The sequence below is a fragment of the Euprymna scolopes genome, chromosome 18 (genome assembly GCF_053919585.1).
Source record: "Euprymna scolopes isolate OS-2025 chromosome 18, ASM5391958v1, whole genome shotgun sequence".
Lineage (NCBI taxonomy): Eukaryota > Metazoa > Mollusca > Cephalopoda > Sepiida > Sepiolidae > Euprymna > Euprymna scolopes.
In genome coordinates this window covers 44,937,981-44,955,704 of record NC_136499.1, presented here as the reverse complement: position 1 = coordinate 44,955,704, position 17,724 = coordinate 44,937,981, and the positions used below count along the sequence as shown (strand labels likewise).

At 34.1% G+C, this 17,724-nt stretch overlaps 1 protein-coding gene and 1 long non-coding RNA gene across 4 annotated transcripts in view; one reads left to right on the top strand and one right to left on the bottom strand.

The window, feature by feature from the left end:
* Positions 1 to 16,988, bottom strand: part of LOC145297608 (uncharacterized) — a 33,455-nt gene extending 16,467 nt beyond the window's left edge. Inside the window, exon 1 of the long non-coding RNA XR_013870281.1 lies at positions 16,832 to 16,988. This is a non-coding gene — a long non-coding RNA (uncharacterized LOC145297608). The remainder of the gene's footprint in view (positions 1 to 16,831) is intronic.
* LOC145297609 (ras-related protein Rap1) overlaps positions 1 to 17,724 on the top strand; it is a 161,783-nt gene that overhangs the window by 48,440 nt on the left and 95,619 nt on the right. The window lies entirely within an intron of this gene.

Genomic DNA, 17,724 nt, shown 5'->3' with positions numbered 1-17,724 from the left:
AATAAGATGAAACTAGCAAGCCTGTTGGCAGAAACTTGGAGATGAAAATGCTCATCTTTCAAAAATACTAACAGGTCAATTTCCAAACAAAAAATTCCCCAAGATTACAATCGGTCCTTCACAATTATTAATGAACTGAATGATTCCATAACCAAAACCATGATACTGAAAAAATTATGAATTTCTGCAGAAATCTATTCCCAAAATCAAAATATCTTCTGTTATTTTATAACCCATATGGTCAACTGGCAATGTCCCTGTACTATAAAAACGGGCTATTATAATCCCTATAGCTGAGAATCAAAACTTCTTGGCAGATTTAATAAATTAGACTGATTGCACCGATAAGTTGTCTGCAAAACCATGAGAAGAATGAGTACCAGATTGGCATGATATTTGGCAGTGGGGCTAATGACAAAAGGAAAATTGTTGTACTATTGGGCCATTCCATGTGACGTGTCATGTTTAGAAGGGTTTTCAGCGATAACATTTAAAATCGCCCTTATGATACTTTACTCTTTTCTTTTTGGCTTGTTTAGTCTTAAGGCATTACTCTTTCATGTATTTTTTTTTTGTAGTCTTGTTTCTAGTGTCATGTGCATTACATCAGACGTGAAGGATATTTTTAACATTGTTAAATGTATAAACTCTGCGAAGTGTGCCTTATATTATAAAAATATTTTTCTAAATTTTTATGGAGTCTTCTAATTATTACAATAGTCTTAGTAAATTTTTATTCATTGAACCTCTGAGAATTAAGGTATTTGTTACGTGTGTCACACCATGCGTTACCCTCAATTTCCAAAGCTCCATGAAGTGGGAAAAGACTCAAATTTAGTAATTAATCAGAATAAAGTATTTTCTTAATCTTAGTTTTTGTCTTAAGCAAATTGGTCATTTGGTTTAGACTGCATGGTCTCTTAAAGTTCAGGCTTTAATTTCCATTGAAGATTTCAAACCTGCACAGATTAGTGTAAAAACCTTTATTTTTCATGTATGTATCATAAAATATATCAAGTATTTTTTTTTTCTTATATATATATATATATATATATATAAGAATTTGAGTAGAAATTTTTTGGACAGCATTCATTTTTCAAGCAGCAGCAATAACCCATGTTGGTGACTTGTTGTAAAACATTGGCAAGGCCAGTTTAGTTTTCCATGTGGTTGATAAAGAACTTTTTCTCAACTCTTGAATATTTTAACTTGTGATGAAAAGAAAAATTAAATATATTTTTTGATAATTTATTAACATTTAGACAAGGACCTACCACTATATATAAGAAGAGATGCAGAAATTCCCCTCTGGACCAAAATACCATAGGTTTACAACAAATGGCACCTACAAATTTATTAGGTTTACAATATTAGCCATTACCTTATTTTACTATTGAACGACATTTAAGACACATAAAGATATACAGTCGAAGTAGCTGTTTTTTTTCCCCCTCTAAAAAAAAGTCCTACTCCTACCATTCAACATCGGGAGGTTTTCTGCATTAGGATCATATATGGGGTTTTGCTCTAATTTTCTGGCTCATATTATGCACACAACCATAATCTTCCATTTCCTCTAACCCAAAAAATGATTTCTCTCTCTTATTTCTGTCTCATTGGCTGAAAAGTTTGTTCTGTCATTCTGGAATGAACAAAACCTCTTCAAAAAAGAACGCTACACAGATTACAACAAACACAGCTTCTGGAAACTTGAAAAAAAATGAAACTAACTTTATTTTTATGATTTGCCATTTACTTCCCCAGATAGTAAATCGTTCTTACTATAGTAATATTTCTTTATCTTACATTACAAAATTGTTTTAGCAATATGTTCTTACAGACTTATAAATTTTTTTTTTTTTTTTTTTGTTTGCTTATTTTCTTATGCAGACTTTTAAATAACTGTTTTTTACAATTATATATTTATACTTTGGTATAAAATGTTTTCATTTACAAATACCTTCCGTCCAAAATAAAAAAGGTGCCTTATTACTTATTCCTAATGTTATTTGAAAAAGAAGAAATCAAGTTTTTTTTTTTTGTTTTTTGCATTTCATTATTTACAGTGAAAAACTCATAAAGAACAAAATCATAATTATATTTTATTTTTGTAAGAAATATAACAATATAGTAATTTGTTTTTACTAAAATATTAGTACTTTTCGTTTTCCTTAAAAAAATTAAAGGAAATATTTTATTTCTTTCAATTTTTAACGTCTGCTCACTCGCGTTTCTTTTTGCTCACTCTATACAATCCAGACGTTTCCGTCGTTCGGCGGCCGTTGCTCAGCAACTCACGGCAAAAACAGCAGAAGTACTAAAGTTTTAAAATGAGTTTTTTTTTATTTTTTTTTTTTTTTATTTATTTATTATTAAAAGCATTGAACAATATAATTTTGGGTACTATGTATTTTTGGTACCGTGCTGAAATGTTTTTTTATTTACAAACCCATTTTAACCATGGGGAGAGTGTTTTGTCACTATTAAAATATTTTGCGTGAAACTTAAATTTAACTTGGAAACGCCTATTTACAAATAGCGCGGTACCAAAAATGCATAAGCACCAAATTTTAAAGATATTAATCTCTGATCCATATGATGGCAGAGCACAATACCATCTATTATATGTATTTGAGAAGGATGAAGCAAAGATTAGTTACAAAACAAGTTTATTTAATAACGAATAGATATAAAAAATTTCAGGAAAAAGCTTCTAAATGGTAAAAAAAGTTACGATGGTATTAAATTAGTTACATACGGGGGGGGGGGGTAAACCAGTGGCGCGCATTGTACACTTATTAAAAAAAATAAAAATAAAACTGATAAAGCTATTTCAGTAGTACAGACTCTTTCCTTCAACCTTAGTAATTTAATATTTAGCCAACAACCAAAATAACAGCTGTATTTTAAATTTTTATGTGGTGGAGGGTGCATGCTACCACTGGGCAACGCCGGTTAACGGGTCCTGCTAGTTTAAAATAAAAACATTTCATATCAACATAGCTGAAAACTACTGGTTGCCAAATGCTGCTGTTTGTTATTTGAAATTATTGGCAAATAAAACAATTTATTTCTTTGAAATTAATTGGTTAAATATTTTTCAACCATGTATCATGATAGATATTTAATTTTTTTTCTTTTTAGTGTTCATGAAATATCTGTTTATGAAGTGGTTTACAGTAATTAATTGTACACTTAATTTTTATTTTAGAAAACAAGTGTGTGATCATAAAAAGAAAATGTATATTGGCATATACCTTTTTGAACGTAGTTTCTATCATATATAGTAAATTTAGAAAATATATATGGCAATAATATCTATAAAAGTAAAATTGTCTACATTTTCGTACAAAACTACGGTCAATTTTCAGTCTACAGACTCGAGATTTGACATAAGGGGTATTGATTTGGGAAAATCTTTTTAATCGGTTTTCGGACAGAAATTTGACTGTCAAGGGGTCAAAGTTAAACGATTTGACCATTGAAAACTCCGCCAATTTTAGGTCTAAACATTTGAAATTTTATATGTAGGTTACTTGGACATGGATCAAACTTAATTTGATTTGAGCCTAAAACACAGTTTATGGGGTCAAAGTTTTAAAAAATTTGACCTCTGGTCTCTACCAAATTACTCGGCCAATTTTTGGTCTAAACACTTGAAATTTTACATAACGTGTATTCAGACATAGGGCAAGCTTTTTAATCAGTTTTTGGGTGAAAATTTGGCTGCTAAAGGGTCAAAGTTTAGAGAGTTGACCTTTGCAGACTCTACCAAACTCCTCCGCCAATTTTGGGTCTAAACACTTGAAATTTTACATGTAGCTTATCTGGGTATGTCAAACTTATATATATATATATATATATATATATATATATATATATACACACACAAAGTTATGAACAGTACATAGGGCCTTAGCAAAGCCGGGCTGAACTGCTAGTGTGTGTATGTCCTATTTTAGTATTGATTTTTTTTTTTTTTTTTTTTTTTTTTTTTTTCTCCCAATTAGAACAAAAAAAATTGCTTCGAAAGTTTATTTCCTGGTGAAGCTTTATCAATTACAGATACTGATATAGAAGTATCGGTAATGAAGTATTCCAAAAAAGAGCCAATAACACTGACCAGATAAAATGTGATCGGAAAACAGTCCACCAGTTCTAGTAGGAATGGTAGATATTGGAAGACATCAGGATGTGCTTTATCCTTTTCAATCTGAAATTTCTCAATAAATAAATCTATTTTATAACATTGTAGGAGTATGTTATTTATTATGTTTAAATCCATTGATTATTGAAGATTTTGAAGTGATATATTGACATGTAACTCACGTGACATCACAAATTCAAAGTGTTCTTCTTTCAGGAAGAAAAAATAGCTATATTTTTGTTTTTGCTGTTATTGTTTGTAATATACTAGCTTATAACTAGGGCTATGACTACAGAATATTCTTTGCATTGTTTTGACTCTCGAGTATGTAACCATTGATATCTTATATGCTTTTATATAGTGATATGGTTCTCAGGTGATTAACTGTGTCTGTGTCAGATATATACGCGAGTCAAAACAATAAGAATATTCTGTTGTCATAGCCCTACTTATAACCAGAAAGGATTTTTTTTTTTTTTCTCATTTATTGGAGAACTAGCGGAGGGGTACCTAGCATTGCCCAGGTGTTTGGAGGTGTGTGTGATTTTGGGTAAATCAAACTAAACTAAAATAAAAAGTTTTGGTAGGTGAGTATGAAGATCGAACCCGAACTCTTGAGGCAAAGTTGGAAATTAAAGTGTGAAACAAAAACATGCGACGTTAACCATTGGGCCACCGGGACATATAACGTAGACACGTTTGAATTTATTTAACTATTAAAAACAGGTGTCCGCAATAAAAGTTAATTCTGCTGCTTCCATTTGACCTAATTAAGGTCAAATAGAAGTCACACAGTTAACTTTTGCTCCGAGGCAGCGTTTGGGTTTGTTTACACAAATTTGACTTTTTTTTTTTTTTTTTTTTTTTTTTTTTTTTTTTTTCCCCAACAGATGTTGGGGAGGGGGAAAGCAGCTCCCAATTGTCCAGATTGAATAGCAATTGTCTGATATACAAGATTGATCAAAGCTGATTGCTTCTGGATGTTTCCCGGCGCGATGCCGAGAGTGATGTGTATTTGAATTAGTTTCGCTTTTTATACAAAAAGCCGAATCAACACGTGAGAAGCCAAAATAGCAATTTTGTAAAAGTCGATGGAAATAAATGTTGACGCGACGCGCTTTCCCAAATCCTAGATATTATCTACGGCCTATATAAACAGTTCTAAGCAATCATACCCCCCCCTCCCCGGGAGCGTGTGCAAGAAAAGCCTTTGCGAGACATACACGAAATGGTCACACATTTTGCCTTTTATATATATACTAGCAGGGCTACCCGGCGTTGCTCGGGACCGTATAAACAATGAAAAAACAAAAGCAGATATTGAACATATGTTTTATTCTTAGGGGAGAGGAATCTTTCATCTCAGGTTTTAGCGTTACAAACAAACATTTGTCGTCTTTTATATATATAGATAATGACAGGTTTTTTGGGGGCCCCCCTCGAAGATAACTGATCAGTTGACCAACTTCTAGTGGTCCGTTTGATGTGAAATTTCGATATTTGTCATCCGGGTGATGGGGCTTCGATATGATACCAAATTTGTCAAGTTTGGTTCCGTCTTTCAAAAGTTTTAGCGTTACAAACATACATACACACAGACGTTTGGCTTTTATATATATAGAAGATATAGATAGACTAGCGAGGGGTACCCGGCGTTGCCCAGGTGTTTGGAGGTGTGTGTGTGGTTTTGGGTAAATCAAAACTCCGGGGGGAGGGTAAAATAAAAAAATGTTTTGGTAGGTAAGTATGAGGATCGAACCCGAACCCTTGAGGCAAAGTTGGAAATTAAAGTGTGAAAAAGAAAAGAGTGCGACGTTAACCATTGGCCACCGCGAGATGCTAACGGAAACACGTTTGAATTTATTTAATTACTTAAATTAGCAGGTGCACGTTTTAATGACTTAATGAGGTCAACTTTTCACTGCGGGGTAGCATTTCATTTAGTGCGGGAATGCTTTTTTATTTTTTTTCCAAGACGTTGGGGGTAGGGGGAAACAGCTCCACTTGTCGAAATTGAATAGCAATTGTCTTCTGATATAAGGAAATAATATTTCCACATTGATCAAAGCTGATTGCTTTCGGACATTTCCGGTGATCGAGACCGGAAAAATAACGCAAGAATTAGTGTCGCTTTTATTATAGGAAACGGCTTAACCCACATGCGGCGAGCGAAAACTGTTGAATATTTATCTTCCCGAAGTCGAGCAAATTAGACAGGCGAGCTCCGTTGTTAACTCTGAGATATTACGATTTAAATGTGATATAAAGTTTTAAAAAGTTGTTAGACGACCGACCGCTTCTCTGAAAAAAGCGAACACACATATATTTTCGCTTTTATATTTATAGATGAGGAAAAAATGTCTAGGCTTCACGTGTGTTACATCGACACAGGACTAACTTTATGAAAATTTAATGTAAAAATGATTAACAGAAACTCGGGGCCTCAATTATTTTGAAATCTATATCTCAATCATGAAAAATATAATTAAACATAATTCTGTTATTTACTGTTAAAAAAATGAATGCCTGAAAAATAGGCAATTCTTCCATTTTCTGACTTCAATAAAAAAAACAAAAAAAAAACGATGTTTACATCTTCGGCATAGACAACATAAAAAAAATCAATTGAAAATTTTACTTTTTTATAGTTTAGGGTGTTGTCTTTCAGAAAATAAAAACAATGCTAGAAAATAGATTTAAAATTCTGATTTTGGACCACTTTCAATGGAATGAGCCTATTGACCAAATGGTTTTCCTAGAACTGCTTTAAAAAAAAAAAAAAAATGGGCAATTGAAGTTTTAAAATATATTGAAATAAAACCAAATGCGTTTCTGTCAATTATGAAATGTGCGCTATGATCCAGTTTTAATGAAGAAATTAATGAAATTTGTGGGAATCTTTTTTTTTTTTTTTTTTTTTTTTTTTTTTAAACTTTAAAAGTGGTGTAATTTATGTTAAAAACAAAAGTACACTATACTACTTTCAATAATGCAAAAAAGAAAAGGTCCTATAATATCCCTGGTAAATGGAGGGGAGAGGCATATATGGTGTTGCATGCCATCAAGATGCTTCTGAACAGTTTTATCCAGTTTTTCATGCAAATCAAGTTGACCAATCCCATGATATCTGGTTTTTATGTACTTGCTATTGCACTTGCATTGGACAATTAAATATATCTAATTATAGCAAACATAATTTTTTTTTTTTTTTTTTTTTTTAAATTATGTTGATTATTTATAATTTTAGCTAAATAAATTGCCCAGGTGGATCTTCTAGAAAAATATTTGTAGTCACATCCCATTTCTGCATATATAGTATGGTCCTGAGACATTGACCAGAGGTTGAATTTTTGGAGGCATGAGCAATGTTGGTGTAGGTTGTTAAGCAGATAAAAATGTGTTCTCTAGAGATAAAGTAGTTACCATACATTACCACTTTTAATCCAAGATTTGTACAAATGGAATTACATCAAAGCCTTTGAATAAACAATGGTTGAGTTTTTTTTTTTTTTTTTTTTTTTTTTTTTTTTTTTTTTTGTATACATCCTGAGGAATTTAAGTGAAAATCCTGTTTCTGGTGGTGTGATGAAATTGAAAAAGTTCTAAACTGCTTTAGTTTATTTAAGACTATATTGTTTTTCCTTTTCTCTACATTTTCTTCTGATCAATATCTACACCATGGTAATGCCAGGGTGGTTTTAAAATGAAAGAATAGCAACATTTCATTAAAATCTAATAAGACGTGTGTGTGTGAAAATACTTGACCAATAATCACTTTAACTACTGGTAACATAGCACTGAAATTAACAGGAAATAATCATACACCAAGGATGGTTTAATCTTTGTTGTGATGGATAAATGACGCCTGCATAAATGACGGCAAGCTGAAATGCAAGATATTCATTTTAACTTGCTGACATGTTTCTATTACTTCTGCGCATGTGCAAATTCAAAAGTAGTTTGAATTGGTTCAATTTTAAATCTTATTTGGTGATAGCTTCAACCTTAGAGAACATAGTTGGAGTGCTGAATATTTTAGTTTCAATTCTAGCTGATGGCACCCAAGTCAATCTAAAAAAAAATTAGTCTTCAGTGCTCAAAACATACTGTTTTCCAGGGATGAATGAGAGCCCCTGTATACTCTTGAATTTTTCTATAATAAAAATTAATTTAAATATTTTCTTTCAGCTCAACATGAATGCAAACCCCACAATGTTGTCCCTCTACTCAAGATATACTTAAGTACCCTGTGTAATGTAGCTTCAGATTATAATATATGTATATGTTAGTGGGGGGGAGGGGGTAAAATTTTCACCATTACAGAATTTTTTTTTTTTTTTTTTTTCACCCAACTCTTTAAGAATCCGGTTTGGAGTACCGATAGGCAGATAGTGAAGCACTGCAACACCTTTCCAGCTACTCCTGCAGTTGCAGGGTGTCCAAAAAGTCATTGAAGGGTTTTGAACTTATTTAAGCTCCAAAACTTTTTGGATACCCTGTATATTAATTTGACAAGATTATTTTAGTTTCACTTCTATGGTGAAAACAAATTTAGGAAGAACAAAAAAATAAAACTAACAAAAGGTTAATCATATTCTTTTCACACAATATTCTAAATAGGGAGTGGACACACACACACACACATATATATATAATTTACCTTATTTTTCCCAAGCCAATTCCCACGTGATTCTAAAATATCCAGAGAATGTCCAACTCAATTAAGCAGGTTTTAGTTTAGTTTGATACGTACTATTAGTTTTTTTTTTTTTTTTTTAACATGGTATGTGTTGGTATTTCTAATTTATTTTTAGTAATGTCATTTGTAGGGTTCTTGGCACCTATCCAAATCGTATTTTATCGATTGTATCAATTGCATTTTTTTTTTTTTCTCCATTCAACTTCTGGCAATGTTGAGATATTTGTTCAGCTTTTTAACTTGCTGATCTATTTCAGCATAAATATCTATCCTCTGACTAATCTTTGTTTAGAATGGCAAGATCTAGATTCTTCATCTGTTGGATTGACGGGTTACTTTTCACAATCCTCTAAAATCTTCCTCTCGTCTCGATAGATTATAATGGATATGTATACTACTGAGGTGCCAGTCTCGTCTTCACAAGATCTGCCATTCCTATTTGTATAGTGTCATACTTTTAAGTTGTATAATTTTTTTTTCCAAATCTTTTATAAGTGAATTTCGGAAGTAAAAACACTTGAACAAGTATATTTTTTTTCTGCCCACTCCTCTCTTTCTCTCTCTGTATGGTGAACGGTGCTGACAAGGAAACTAATTGAATGCACATATAAAAAAAAAAAAGAATGTGATGGTAATTCAGTACTCTTGGAGAATTTGACCTGGATCCTCAGGATTTTCTGTCAATTATAGCTCAGGCTTGACTGGCAGTCACCAAATCAAGCAGAGTGTTGTTCAAATGTTGAAATACTATCTCAACATCTTTTTGTAATTTTTTAATTTTTGGGGTGGTGGGGGATATTTTTACTGTTTTTGTCAACAAATGTTAAATTTAATCAGTCTGCATCTGTTATTTTGCTCAGCTTAATCCGGTGACTGCCGATTGAGCCCGAACCATAACTGACAGAAAATCACAAGGATCCGGGTCAAATTCTGCAAAACTATTGCTAATTCCAAGTAGTCTCTGAAACTATTGTGCATCAAATCATTGTTTACTAAATTCTAGGGACACTACCAATAATCTTGTAAAACAATTTGTATTTTTATTATATATATATATATATATATATATATATATATATATATATTAGTGCATGTGTAAATGATTAAATGCAGACAGATGTACAGAACAGGAGACTTTGATGATGGGGTGACTTTGAAAGAATAGATGGAAGTTGATTAAAAGAAAATGATAATCAACCAGAGAAGGGGGGAGGGTTCTGATCACTTCAGATGGGTTAGTTTAAATGTCCATTTCTAAAAGCTGTCCAATGCATGCTAGCATGTAAAACTGTATCTGGTAGATGGAGGGAAAACAATTTCCACTTGGCATAAAATAATCTTCTGTAAAGAATAGATTTCTATTAATTGTAGCCTAGCAAAACATGTAAACAAAATGCATGTATAGTTCTATAATTCTAATAGCAGGTTTGTTAGTGCAACAGATAAGTCTGGGCTGCTGATTACATTTGGATGTTCAGGTTTTGAATCTGGATGTGGATTTAGCCATAATGATTAGTTGTCTACAACAAAATAGCTGTATGTGGATGGAGATATATGCGTGCTTGTCTTCAAAGACAATGAATACCCTCTGAAAGATAGCCTGCATGATGAATTTACAATGAAAGCTTACACAATTACCAACTACATTTCCATGCTTATTCCACTCAAGATTCTAGCGATTTTAAGTTTCTACTTACCATTCTGTTGTGATTTTTTTTTTTTTTTTTTTTTTTTTTTTACAAAGGCATCACCACATTATCAAGGCCCAGAGGCCACTCAAGGATAAGGGTTAAAGAGTGTACAGTAGAAATTGGTCAATATAGTAATCATTAGTAATGAAAATTTGGTAAATTTAATAACTTATATGGAACGGCTCATCAAGAACTTATTTACTTTAGACTTGAACACAACCATATTGTAGTCAGCCGGAAAGCAGGAAAACGGAAGACAATTCCACAGGCGTGCAGTTCTAAGAAAGAAGCTTTGTTCATGGAATCTACGTTTAGGTTTAGGCACAGATAAAGAGTGGGGGAAATTATTGATAGTGTTTACAGCTAGACGAGTGTTTCTTGTGAAAGTTTGGCGAGGGGGGACCATAGATTTAAGCTCAGTTGAACACTTTCCATGAAAATAACGATACATCAGAGACAAACTCGCAACATCTCTTCTGTGAGATAGAGGTTGCAAGGAGGAGAAAAGGACATCTCCTACGAGGCTACGAAGTCTATTTTGAACTCTATCAAGGCAGGACAAGTCCTTTCTAGCAGCTCCTGCCCAGATGTGGCAACAGTATTCCATCCTTGGACGTACCTGGCTCTTATATAGGTAGAGAATAGCATCAGCAGTGAGATATCTACTGGATCGATAGAAAGATCCCACCATTTTTCCAGCGGCCTTGGCAACAGATTTGATATACGTGTTCCATTTAAGATCAGGAGTAATGGTCAAGCCCAGAAGCTTGTCAAAACTTGAGGCCTCCTGAAGACGAGAGCCATTCATTTCAATTGATGACAAATGTGAATTAGAATGTGTATGATGTAAAGAGAGAAGCTTGGTTTTAGATGCGTTAAAAGTAACCAGCCACTCCTTTCCCCATTGTACTACGTGCTCAAGATCAGAGGAGAGAGAATTGGAGAGAACTTGGTCGTTTACTGTCTTAGATGTGCTACCATAAATGGTAGTGTTGTCAGCATAAATGTCTACAAATGATGTAAGGATATGATTTGGAAGATCATTAATGTAGATCAGGAAAAGAGTTGGGCCCAGGATGGATCCCTGAGGGACACCGGCATTAATACTGTGAGCTTCTGATTTTTGCCCCTCAACTACTACTCTTATGAACCTATCAGAAAGAAATGATTTAATAATTGAGAAGACTTTTCCAGCTATACCATAGCTAGCGATCTTATGAAGTAAACCTTTATGCCATACCCTATCAAAGGCTTTAGATATGTCAAGAGCAATTGCCCTAGAGAGATTGCCATTGTCGAGAGATTTGCTAATCCTATGCGATATAACTGTAAGGACATCTGCTGTAGATCTAGCAGAACGGAAACCATATTGAGTGTCACTAAGAAGGTTATTTTTGTTGATGTTTGATTACTTCTGTATTTAACACAGATTCTAGCAACTTACTCATGACGCACAGGAGACTTATTGGCCTGTACTGAGAGGGGGATGAGCGATCACCTGAATTCTTAAATACAGGGCATACTGATGAGATTTTCCAGGGAGATGGGAAACTATTCTCCTTAAGACAACGTTTAAACAGTTTTGTAAGTATGGGCGCTAATTCAGGTTGAAGTTTTTTGAGTACTATAATTGGAATACCATCAGGGCCAGTTGCTTTACTCGAATCAAGGTTTTTGATTAGCTTCGCAACATCACGTACAGATATACGTATATCACATAGCGTGTTTTCTGATACAGGAGGAAATATTGGGGGTTGGCGGTCTTGGTCGCAAAGGGTAGAATTAGCTGCAAAGTTCTTGACAAAGAGTTTGGCTTTGTCTGATGCTGATGAGATTACCTCAGGTCCATTGATAATAGTTGGGATGGAGCACACGCTTCTGTTCAGGATTCTGTTTGCTATTTGCCAAAACTGGTGGGAACCAAGCCGCTGCTCAGCTACTTTGGACTTAACAGATTGAGCATACAACACTCTTGCGTTCCTTATTACTTTCTTACAATGGTTGCTGGCAGTCCTGAAAACGGCTTTAGTTTCCATACATCTATTACGTTTGAAGCAGTGGAAAAAGTGATTTCTGTGCGCAATGGCAGCAGCACATTCTGGAGAGAACCATGGCTGGCTGTTAGGTTTTTGCTGAAACTTTTTAGAGGGTATGAAATGGTCAATACCTACAATTAACCATTCAGTTAGGTCTAATACTATAGAGGACACATCCTTTTTAAACATGGAATGCAGAGGTAGATCAGATATAAATGTACGGAAGCTATCCCAGTCAGCCTTTGTGTATCGATATACTGTACGATGAAGAGGTACGTCTGGGGACTTATTACATTTCATTTTTATCTTAATTGATACAACAGAGTGGTCGGAAGATCCAAGAGGCGACAGAACAGAAACTGAACATAGTTCAGGGCAAGTTGTGAGAAAAAGGTCTAGTAGGCTCGCATACTGGCCGTCATTATCGGGCACACGGGTAGGTTCCTGAACAATCTGAGTGAGGTCATAGGCAATGGAGAAATCATGACAGAACCTCCCCTCATCATCGGTCTTGTTTGAGTGGGTCAACCATTCGACGTTGTGAACATTGAAGTCTCCACATACGTGAATGTTAGCTGAAGGATAAGTAGAAAGGACTTGGTCAATTTTCTCAGATATGTTTTGAAAGATAGTAACTCCGCTGTTGTAGGGGCGATAGAGAGTAAATATAAATGCAGTAGTGTGAGCTAAAGCAACCCGGAAGCACATATAGGGTAAGTTAGGATCTTCCCTGGAGATGTCCCTCCCACATGGAAAGCTATCTTTAATATAGGCACATATTCCATGCCCATGGCGATCTTGGGGGTCAGATTTAGAAGTTAAGTTAGAGTAACCTGTAATTGCAAACTCATCTAGGGAAATAGCCTGTCCAATGCCAGTTTCACTTAAAAATAAAAGGTCTGGTTTAGTCTCCTGTAATTGGGTTTCAACCTCTGGAAGGTTAGAACGAAGACCCCTGATGTTGGAGAAGGAGACATGGTAGTAGGGGTCTACGTTGGAAGTTGGAGAACCGGGTTTAATCGTGTATTTTTTCTTGAAACTTGTCATGATGAAATGATAAACTAGATAAAAACTAAGCTTAGCCATCGGTCAACAGCATATAGCTGTTAAGATGGCTTTTTCCCTGTTGACAAAAGTATGTGATTCTGTGCAGTTCTAGGACATCACCCTCATGCTTTTTTTTTTTTTTTTTACATGGAAGTCACCATTTATTAAGGTCCGGAGGCCACTCGGGGATAAGGGTTATTGCATGTACAGTAATCAATGGGACAATATCGTAATAATCGTTAGTAATGGAGATCTGATAGTGTCTTACTTAAGGGGGTGGTCATCTGGAACTTGTTTATGTTGGACTTAAAGACATCCAAGTTGTAGTCAGGTGGAAAACTGGCAAACAGAAGAGTTCCACAGGCGTGCACTTCTAAAAGCTTTGTTCATGGAATCTACGTTTTGATTTAGGCACAGATAGTGGGGAAAATTACTGACAGTGGTTTTAGCTAGACAGGTGTTTTTCGTGAAAGATTGGTGAGAGGGGACCAAAGATTGGAGCTCAGACGAGCACTTCCCATGGAAATAATGATAAAACATGCTCGCAACATCCCTTCTGTGGGAGAGAGGTTGCAAGAAAGAGAAAAGGGCATCCTTTCTGAAACTTAGCCAAAATGTGGAGCCCATTGTTTTTAATAGAAATTCAATATAGATGACCCTGGCAAAATTCTGGTTCGCATCTCCTGGGACTTTAGTGTCGACCCCCCCCCCTTTTTTTTTCCTTTTTTTTTTTCCTTTTTTTTTCTTTTTTTTTCTTTTTTTTTTCTTTTTTTTTTCTTTTTTTTTTTTCATATTTCTCAACAAAAACTTGATATGTTTGACTATATAGTGGTTTTACATTATGGTCAACTCAAATATACATGTTTTTAGGCCTGAAACTGCCTAGTTATCTATTTATACTAGGATTCAGCATCCCCAGAAGCTTAAGAGGTAAAAAATGTCCCCAAATGACCAAAAAATGACACTTTTTACCCCATCCATTAAATTTTCCTGAAACTTGGCCAAAATGTGGAGGCCATTGTTCTTAATATAAATTCAGTATGGATGATCCTGGCAAAATTCTAGTTTGCATTCCTCTGGGACTTTTAGGGCTAAAACAACATGCCTTTTTGGAGCTCTTTTTTTTTCATATTACTCAAAAACTTTATATGTATGTCTATATAGTGGTTTTTCCATGGTGCTGAATTCAAATATACATGTCTTAAGGCATGAAACTGCAGTTTGTCCATTTTCACTGGGATTCGACATTCCCAGGAGCTCAAAAGGTGTCACAAGTTTTGCATTGCAGAATTGAAAAAAACAGGTGTTCCCAATGTTGACGAGTCTGACAGGGGGAAGCGTGTTGCTTGGGATGATTAAATTATGAGAAGTGGTTGGGAGAGTACTCCGAAAGCACTAATTTCTTAGGATGCCCAGACACCATGATTGGACCAAAAAGAGCAAAAAAAATGTGAGTTCAAATCAAATTAGTCAATTTTTAACTATGACGGAAGTAATGTTTTTAAGACTAATTCAACCTTCACACTTCTCATCATTTCTTCACTATTTTTTTTGTGGCCTCATCTCACATGCAGTAACAGGGGGGGGGGTCACACATTTGCGGCTTTTTTTTTTTTTTTTTTTTATTAAAAAATAACCTTTTGCAGTAAGAGTTAATGTTGTTTTAGTTTACCGATTTGTATAGTAGACCAACACTGCTTTCTTTATTTTTTTGTCTCGATTTAATTGGATTATTTTTGTAATAGATTGGCATTACATGTTATGAAATTTTGGAAAGATTTGTAATTAACTGGAAGACCCATCGCAAAGCAGATAAAAATTAATTTCCAAAAGTTTGCACCCATTTGTCTTCTTAAAATAAAGATATGCAACTAAATCTGGTTTGAATCCTTATTCCAATTTTAATCAAAATCCATTTCATGACTATAGAAAGTGTTCAAAATTTAAGTTCAAGCAATTTTAAGAAAATTAAAATTCAGAGAATCTAATTATGTATAAAATTTAATACAAATCTGATATTTCAAATCCCACACCCCCCCCCTTAAAAACAAAACTCATTAAAAGTGAAGTTTGGGAAATATTAAATCTCAAATAGACAAATCTTCAAAAAAAAAAATATATATATATATAAAAAATTGACTGTTTCCCCCCCCCCTCACCCACACCACCTTTTTTCCATTTTCCTAAGGGAGATGGGCAAAAGTTATTCAAAATTTTGTTTATGAAATTAGCTTCATCCATTCTTGGAGAAATATTGTGTGTGTGTGTGTGTGTGTGTGTGTGTGTGTGTGTGTGTGTGTGTGTGTGTGTGTGCATATACATATGCATGCACAAAGCTTTCTATTTACACAAGTCATCATAAAGATTCTGACAAATTGTCGAATCCTGGATGGATGGCAAAATCTCAATCGTTATGAAATGTTTCTTTCAAGAATGTCTATTTTAAATATGTGCTTCTATTTACATAAAAATAACAGTTGGTTTTGCTTTTGTTTTCTTTTCCTAGACTAATAAATTGAAACCCTCTTTAAAATATATTTAAGAGATAATATAGATTTTAATTTGAAAAATTTGTTTCTAAATTTTTAAGATGAATTTGTACTTGGATTATTCGAACGACTTGTGTTATTTTCACATTTCGGGTGATGTAACATGACGTTTTTCAGGCGTATCTTGTCAAACTTGATAATCTGCATGGAATTTCAAATGAAACCTTTTATTTAATTGATTGGAGTAGCATGCTCTCGTGCCATCGGTCATGACCGAGTATAAGTCCAAAGTAATTTGCAATTGTATTTTGTATCGCCTGCACTTGGAATTGAACCTTCAACTTCCAGAAGAGTAATTTACACAACAGATAAAATTTGTAACGATAAAGTGCTCGGTAAAATTCAGTTGTAAATTACATTCTTTTGAAGATTCAATGCTCAGTGCAGTTTGGAATACAATTGCAAATTACTTATGGCTTTTGCCCAGTCATAACTGATGGAATGAGAGCATGCTACCCCTAGGGATTAAGTTAAGTGTTCTATTTGAAATTCTGTGCAGATTCCCGTGTTTAACAGAAATACTCCAGAGCTTGACAAGATACTCCTGAAAAAGGTCAGAGGTTACATCGACAGAAATGTGAAAATAACACTCCAAGTTAGAATAGTAATACGAATAATTCAACTAATATAAATTAACCTTATTTGTTAAGAATTTTCTTTACCTGATAACGCTCCTTTTTCTTTGAAAGGAGGCACATCCTTTGATAGCTTGCAAGTGGCAATCTTGTCTATTCGCCATGGGTCCAAGATGCATTATACACACCATTCAATGTCCCAAAAGTGTTGTCTTGTGGAATGTAAGTCAGTATTTGGACGAGTGCTACCAGAAAGGCAGTGTTTTTTTGTTAAAGATTTTCACCATTTTTATATGATAATTGCTTCTCGTTTTCCATGGCTGAAATGCAACCTGCCTTTTGGATCCCCCCCCCCTTTAATAAAAATGGAGTTATAAAATTTCAAATATGTACAAACTATTACTTGTTTCAGCTGAATTATCTGTTTGGGTTGTGTCCATCCATCCTAGAAATAAATGGAAGCTTTGTACTAAAAGGTCAAAGACCTCATTGAATCTTATCACTTCACAGTGGGATGATGCAGTGTTGACTGACTGCTGCTAAGAAAGCTTTCCTCATTCCGTAATGTTAATGTCAAAAACTGGTATGAATGCCATAATTGTTCATGCACACAAGAAATATTGTATTAATGTCTCACAAGGCTCTTCTTTAGTCTTTTACAACAGCAGCAAAATTGAATTCAGTAGTCTCGTCTTGAATCCATTGCTTGATTTATTTTCTATATTCAGTAAAGATCAACTCGCTCATATTCATTTTAAAAAAATGGATATATGGTGGGGGGGGGGTTAACTGCAGCTATTTTACTAAAATCTAATAGCACAAGAGGTATTTTTCTTCCCTCTGTTTCTTTGCCTGTCCTATAAACTTCTTTATTGGAGAAGGTCTGCTTTTTGTATCTATTTCTGCCAGCCATTCAGATTTTATTTTAAAACTAAAATCGTGTTGGATTAACTACATCAAAATTAGCTTAGTAACAAAAA